The following is an 8,350-nucleotide window of genomic DNA, read 5'->3' as shown; positions in this document are numbered from 1 at the left end:
ACTAATGACATTGCGTTTTCAGTTTGACAGGTGACTATGTGAACATTGCGAACGCTACTTTAGATGTCATGTGAACTGTATAGTAGTGTATTTATAGTGCATTGAAGTGAACTATGAGTTTTGATTCTTACATCAATTAAATGTAAATAATCGATCCGATGGACAATGAATATGTTTATGTAAAAATGTATGTGCCATGGAGAGTGCGGTTAACATGAAACGATAATTTATTAAATTCTCCAAGATCTTCTAGTACCGCATTCAGGTTTTGATTGATATTTTTGTTATTGTCTGATTATTTAAGACAAATCGAAAAATCTAAAACGCCAAGTGTACTTAAATAGCAAGGTGGTGCATTTTTCGTATCTTCCCATATTTATATGTAAAAATAGAAACGTCATCCGCCTTCAAAAATTTTTCAGGTACTGCCCTTTAAATCTAAAAATAGGTTAGTTTTTGAAGTATTCAAAACATAGATTTTTCTTACAGGATATTCTTATACAAACGGATACAAATCTTTCACGAATAATAATTTTGTGTGACAACACAATTTTCATGCGCAAAAAACTGAAAGTTATTTCAGAAAAATTCTCTCATTTCTCTTCCCATTGACGTGAAAAGCTGAACAGGATTTTGTGAATATCAGTTTCAATTTGTGGATATAGTTTACTGGAAACAGAGAACACAAAATAGTAATCTAACAATAAATTGGTCAAGAAAAAGAGCATGATAGAATATATTCCTTAGAGCATACACAACCCACATTTGTGATAGTGAGTGTTTGTAACACAATTTCTAATATTTCAAGTAATTTTTGAAATTTCTTCATTACACATTGAATTCATATAAATAGCAGAAGATAATCATCTATATAAGTACATATTATGGGGTTAACTAATTTATCAAATTTATAATTACTTCATCGAAAAACGCTATGAAAACAAAGTGTTTTTTATTTATATTAGACATCAATCTCATTGCTGTATTCAATATTCATTTAAAGAGACATAAGTTGACCATTTTTTGTTAGGCCTATTAGTCACTTACTCATTGAGTCCTCAGTGTCATATTGATAGGTTTATCATAATCCTTTGAAGACACTGAAGAGCTACATATTATTTTCATTTTATAATTGATCTGTCGATTATATATAATCGAAAGTTTGAACGGTCAAACATGGCTAGTCAACACTTTGAATGGTCGAATATAAATTGTAATGATAATGATTGAGTTCAATTCATTTGTTTTTTTTTCTCAAAGACTCAAATACCTCAGTTTGAGAAATATCAAAAAACGTTTGAAAGTCGTCCTCCGAACATAGTAATGATGTCTTTACTGTCTGATGACTCTTGCAATGATTTTTTTGCACATGTACAGGCTTCAATTCTAACGATATGAAATTATTTAATTATACAGCCACTTTGCTTATTAATTTCATTATCATTATTTTTTTTTACCTACTCATGGTATCTATTATACTATACTCATACAGATATATTAATATTGAAGGTTTTTGTGATCTTATAGATTAAGTGTGTACGTCCAAGGTTGGGTTTGAAAGCAGCTTTAATAGCTGAACCCCGCCCATTCATAATTCTTGTTAAACATGCATTTCCAAACCATTGAATATGATGAATAAAGGCATCTTATTATTATTATTAATAAATGACAGATAATCAACGCCAAATAGTATTTTCGATTAAAAATTTAATTCCCTAGTACTTCAAAATGTATTACTCATCCTTCATTATTGTTTGGGTTCTGTTCAATTAATTCTACTTCTATCTTCTTGATAATGCTAAAAATTTGGTCCTAAAGACCCACTTTCCCTGTCAATTCGCAGCAAATTTCAATTTGAATATCTTGAGAAAAATCCATTATTGAAGAACATTATGGTTTTTAAAGTTATTTCAATCATCATTAACTAACAATCACTGCCTGTTAATTAGATATCTATAATTAGTTGCAAGGTTACGAACTGACGAATTTATTTTCAGTTTCAATAAGTATCAAAAATTATTTAATCGATAAATAATCAGCAAAGAGCAAATGTTTGTTCAATAAATATTTGAGACATCTTTAAAACTAGGTACTAAGTGAAAACGAGAAAAAGAGAAGCAATTAACAAGTCGTAATTCTGTAATTAGTCATGCAAGAAAAATCCCAGTAACACCATTATTAGATAGATAAACATTTATTGATTTCTAAAGATCATAATGTCGTTGAGAAAACTACAAAATGCACGACACTTTTTAAACTACTCAAAAAATGCACAGTAAATTCAAATAGACAATTGTTCATATTTATGGATTTGGGGGCAAAATTTTGTCATGTTTTGAATCTAATTTATTAGACCTTGTTTGGAAGGTGAACTTCAAATATATGAAATCAGACAAGATGGAAGTTAAAAGTGGGGCACCTCAGGGATCTGACTTCGGTCCTTTCTCTTTATATTGCATATTAATAAACTTGCTGATATTTCCATAGAAGGTAAATTCACAATCTCTGTTGATGACAGTCTATACTTTGGGATAATAATGTTCATGCATTAAAAACAAATATTGAAAATGACTTGAGAAAAGTGAATCAGTTACAAATTAAATTTTTTTCGAATGCCATTTAGATCATATATTTCTTGAAGAGCAAATCATTGGCTTAGAAGAAGAGAATAAGTTCTTACTTCATATTGACAAGAAATAGAACTTTGGATCGCATATCAGCCAATTGTGTGATAAGCTATCGACAGGCTGCTTTGCCATGAGCTCTATATCCAATTCATTTGGATATCATTCAGCCTAGTTCACTGTTTGTGAATCACACCTGCGTGTTATTCATAGATTCACTTATGACACTCGCATTAGCATTCCAACATATGCCCCACTTTTGAACATATGCGCCACTTTTGAACGTATGCGCCACTTAAGAACGTATGCGCCACTTTTGAACGTATGCGCCACTTTTGAACATATGCGCCACGTTTGAACATATGCGCCACTTTTGTACATATGCGCCACTTTTGAACATATGCGCCACTTTTGTACATATGCGCCACGTTTGTACATCTGCGCCGCTTTTAAATACTGATCTGCGGTCATGAGATTTTCATGTTGTTGAAACAATTAATTCGACACTTTTCAATGAATTCAATATCCCCAAAGCTTGGGGCAACACCGGTGTCTTGTCAATACCGTAAAAGTGCCGTTGGTAGTAGGGCCGCGTTATGTCGATGGGCTGAGACCGAAAAAGCTGGGCATGCTGACAGCAAGTGCATTAGGGTCTCGGGCGCCTCGCGGCAGTCCCTGCACCTTGTTTCAGGAGCCTCTATACCCATCACGCGATTGCGATACACTATGGTGTTGAAGACACCATACTGGTAGGCTATGAACCCCTCAGTTGATTATCATTATTATTATAATTATCATTAAAATATTTTTTTTTGAGATATAAACACACGTTAGAGATGGTGAGATGATCCTCAGAATAATACACCATACATTTAGAAGAGCTGATTGAGCCAAGCCAAAATGTATAAGCTGAGCCATAAGCTGAACCAGTTGGTTTCCAGGTTTTGCCGTGGTGTTCTTTGGTTACAATCTTTAAATATTTCAACTGCAACAATCATCTTCAATGGCGTGGTCGATATGGCTTCGTTTTAGCGCCTTTCAATGTTTTGTGCAAGATCTTTGGTAGACATGTTCTATCTTCCTTTCTGTTGAAGTTCTCTTGGTGTTTGTGTACTTCTATGTCTTCTAAATACATTCTTGTTGAATAATGATTTGGTGTTACTAGCCTCCCGGTATTTAAGAACATGATCTTGTGTTCCCCTTTGCACAGTGCATGTTCGGAGACTGCAGACTTCTTGGTCTGTCCCAATCAGCCTGTGCTCGACTAGGCGGGTACAAATTTTTCTTTTTCGTATGACGATATAAACTTTACCAGTTACCAGTTTGAGTGGATCTCCTTTGTCTTCTGCTGATCTCAGATACTACAATATTTTCTTCAATGGTTTGAAGACGGTGGTTTGAAGACGGTGTTAATTGTGTCCTTCTTTAGAATTAACACTTTCTTCAAACCAACGAAGAAAATATCGGACTATCTGAAATCAGCAAAAGACAGCAGAGATCTACTCACATCAGCGGGAGTTTACAGGATTCCATGAACCTGTGGTAAGTCTATATCAGTCATACGAAAAGAAGCATTGGTATAGTCTATCCATTCCCAATTGGAACGGCAATAAAAATAAGAGCACTACGAGGGGTGTTCATAATCACTGCCCGGCTAATTGGAAATGTATATACTACCAGTGCTTTTATGTTCAAAGCGTCCCTGGTACAGTCATAAACATTTCTTGCCTGTGGCCCCTAGTCGCCCAGATAGTTGGTAAACGTGCTATCAAATGTAGTTGAGGAATAAAGGCTCGGCTGGCTGGACTGGCTGAATACTAATTATTTGGCCGTTTCACAATATTTATTTATCAGTGCCGTGTGTTCGTGGGGTTAGGTGAGGTAGTGAGTGGTTTTGCAAACCGATTTTTGAAAACTTTTTCTAGAGATTAATTACCCTAACACCAAACTGATATTTTTGCACTTGACGCGCGTTTCACTAACAAGGTTAGCATCTTCAGGAAAAGCAAATTGATACTGAATCTAAAGACAAGAGTTAGCTGTTTATATACCTAAAGTTTTTTGGTCCGGTGTGGACTTTGTTAAATGATGATTATCCTAATTGATTTTTCGGTAATTAACTAGTGGAACCACTACCTGCAAATTAATTTGTCAACAATAGATTAAAAAGCGGACAAATTAATTTGCAGGTAGTGGTTCTACTAGTTAATTACCGAAAAATCAATTAGGATAATCATCATTTAACAAACAAAGTCCGCATCGGACCAAAAAACTTCAGGTATATAAATAGCTAACCCTTGTCTTTAGATTCAGTATCAATTTGATTCTCCTGAAGATGCTAACCTTGTTAGCGAAACGCGCGTCGAGTGCAAAAATATTAGTTTGGTGTTAGGGTAATTGATCTCTAAAAAAAGTTTTCAACTTTTACACCAAAGGTTCCAATCTCATCGTTTAAACCGATTTTTGTGAAAATCTTAGTGTTTTTGGGTACTTTCAATATGGCTTTTTGGAGACCCTTTGAAACAAATGATAACATTACGTGTGAGAAATCTGTGTCAATCGACAGGGATCCGGAATTTGAAAAAAAGGATTTACATGTTCAAGTTCAGCGAGTAATTTTAAATATTCATGAATGCTTGAAGAAGGAAAACTGTCACACTTCACAGAATGCTATTGTGAATAGAATATGCGAGTTAACGAAACTATCTCGTTCGACAGTTCTTCGAGTCATTAAAATAGGGGATATCATTGACCATGCAATGAAACGAAAACAAAGGAATAACAAATTCGCAAACGTTGATGGTGCTACAAAAGATGTGATTCGGCGAACAATTTATGGTATATACCAAAAAAATGAAGTACCAACCTTGGAAATGATTTGGTATAAATTACTCGACTATCCCGATTACAATTACAAATCTTTAGAAACTCTACGAGGTGTCTTATTTTCTTGTGGTTTCAAATATAAAAAAATGAACAATCGGATGGTCATAATGGAATCGACACGCATTGTTCAACTCCGACAAGAATATTTGAGGCGAATGAAAAGCTACCGAGAATCCAGCAGAAATATAATCTACCTTGACGAAACTTGGTTTGACACCCATGATGTTGTCAAATATGGCTGGGTAGACGAAACCAAGTATTGTGCTTTGAACACACCTTCTTCAAGGGGAAAACGTGTTATAATTTTGCATGCCGGGAATGAAAGTGGTTTCGTACCTAACGCTTTGCTTCTGTCGGCCAAAAATATAAAAGATTCGTCTGCTGATTACCACGAAGATATGACTGCGGCTTTATTTGAAACCTGGTTCAGTGAGCAGCTTCTCCCGAATATTCCTCCAAACTCGGTTATTGTTATGGATAACGCTTCGTATCATTCTCGGTTATTGACTACAATACCAAACAATAACACAAAAAAAGCAGATATTGTTGATTTCATGCGAAATCATGACATGGAAATACCCGAAAAGATTCCAAAGAAAAAGGTATTACTGGCAACCATGAAACAACGTAATTTCAAAAAAGAGTATATTATTGATTCGATGTGTGAAACACGTGGTATAATTCTCTTACGTTTGCCTCCATACTATTGTGTGTTCAATCCAATTGAAATTGTTTGGGCCACAATGAAAGAAAGCTTGCGGAAATGTTATCAGTCACCGACTTTGAATGCTGTAGTGCTTGACAATATAAGGCCAGTGGTGAATGAAGTAGGTAATAGTGATGTGTGGAAGAACTGTGTTGCCCACGTTATAAAAGAAGAGAACAAATATGTGCAAAGTTCCATAAATCCGATCATTATTCAACCCGATGATGATTCCACCTCATCCGAATATAGCGAAGAAGAATTTTGATTTTTCTAGCAATTTTGTTGGCCTCTTTTATTTTGTAAATATATGTTTGACGAGAATTCGCTGTGATTATTTGTGTTTTCATTGTATTTTAGAGTTTTCGGCTCGGAAATCAACTACCTTAAATTTCGAAGTTTTTCATAATTACCCATGGTGGAAAAATTCAGTTGATATAACTTTTTCATGGGGTGATCAATTCCTATGATTGTAAGAATAAGTAACTGAAAAATTACCACTGAAAAATAATATGCCGACGCCTATGTCGAGACGGGAATTCCTTCTCTGTGCTGTTCCAATTGGTATTGGAAATACTATACCCGCCTAGTCGAGCACAGGCGGAGTTTCCGATTGGGACAGACCGAGAAGAACAGGCACTGTCCGAAGGGGAACACAAGATCCTGTTCGAAAATACCTAGATGCTAGCATTTTCGAATCATTACTTAGCAATAATGTATTTAGAAGCCATAGAAAATACACAAACACCAAGATAACTTCAACAGAAAGGTAGAGAGAACATATCTACTAAAGATCTGGTAAACAGCATTAAAAGGCGTCAAAACGAAGCCAAGTCATGAAAATCGCGCGAGAAGTACGCGCAAACCCGCCATTAGTGAATCAGCAATATAAATGACATGGCAGAAATGAGAGCTTCAGTTTCAGTTGATAAGTCGAAAAGAGTACTTCGACCACACCACTGAAGATGAATGCCGTAGTTGCAGTTGAAACTTTTGGAGATTGTAACCAAAGAAGACCACGGCATAACCCGAAAACCAACCAAAACATTGACGCCAGCCGTGAAAGCCTAAAGATTGTCAAAACTAGGAAGAGACTTGAGAATTTTCTCCTCCCACCTCCCCTTCTACCCCTCCTCTCCCTGTCTCTTCCTCCCCCTATCTACCCTCTCGCTTCCCCTCCCTTTTTCTATCTTTCTCTCCCCCCTCCCCACCTCCTCCTCTCTATCCTCGCTCTCCCCCCTCCCCCCATCTCTCCCCCTCCCCCCATCTCTCCCCCTCCCCCATCTCTCCCCCTCCCCCTCTCTCCTATATATCTCTCTCCCTCCTCCCCCTTGAGCCAAGACTGAAGTCGCTTCCTAGATTTGACAAGCTGTACATTCCTATATCACATTTTACTATCTGATGCCATTTCTCTTAAAATGCTTATAACAGTAGAAGAGTTTGGAACACATTAAATTGATGTGATCCACCCAGGTGAATTTTCTGTGGATACAACTTCCAAGAACTCTATTCTCCCTTTATTCTCCGTAGTTTTTCCATCGATTGTTAGAAAAAAATTCTTATTTGGGATGTCTTTAAAGTATTCAACTACATACCATTATCACTACAGTAATTCACTACTTCTTACTGTTTTTTGAGTATTCCTTCCACAATCTGAATAATAAACAAAGCTAAATCAATAGAGAATCGGATGAAGTGTAATAGATGGCAAACTGCGCAAAAATTACTGCGTAATATAAACCACTGAAGACTCCAATTAGCCAGCATCCATTATACTAATTACGTAAACAATTTTTCTAAACGCATTTCGCTAACACCGAGGAAGCTACGGTGTAACCGAAACGCGTCTTGGCAAGATAGCTTAATAACTTGATAGAATCAACGAAAGTACCATAGAGTAGGGATTTTTAAGGGAATGAAAAATTTTGGAAGCTAAAAATAAAATATTTCAGGTGAGATCAGTCAAACATTTGAAAGATCAAATAAAAGTACCATAGAGTGGGAACTTTTAGAGAAAAAATTCTAAATTTTGGAAGCTAAAAATAAAATCAGGTGAGATAGCTTCAGAATTTCATGATCAACTAAAAGTTCCACGGAGTGGAAATTTTTAAGGAGGAAGATTCTAAATTTTGGAAGT

At 35.8% G+C, this 8,350-nt stretch overlaps 1 protein-coding gene across 7 annotated transcripts in view; it reads left to right on the top strand.

Annotated features, from left to right (window-relative positions):
* Positions 1-38: 38 nt before the first annotated feature.
* The window catches only part of SNF4Agamma (SNF4/AMP-activated protein kinase gamma subunit), a 143,871-nt gene continuing 135,559 nt past the window's right edge, over positions 39-8,350 (top strand). Inside the window, exons 1-2 of one of the 7 annotated variants that reach the window (XM_074176637.1) lie at positions 70-422; positions 490-773. The gene's annotated coding sequence lies outside the window, so the exon portion shown is untranslated. Of the gene's footprint in view, positions 449-489; positions 774-8,350 lie in introns of all 7 variants that reach the window. The other 6 variants (XM_074176641.1, XM_074176640.1, XM_074176635.1 and 3 more) reach the window with 6 other exon arrangements.

Source organism: Leptinotarsa decemlineata, unplaced genomic scaffold (genome assembly GCF_025532065.1).
Source record: "Leptinotarsa decemlineata unplaced genomic scaffold, Ldec_3_MD MMD2_tig00001973_RagTag_RagTag, whole genome shotgun sequence".
NCBI classification, from domain to species: domain Eukaryota; kingdom Metazoa; phylum Arthropoda; class Insecta; order Coleoptera; family Chrysomelidae; genus Leptinotarsa; species Leptinotarsa decemlineata.
This window is presented reverse-complemented; position numbering and strand designations above follow the sequence as displayed.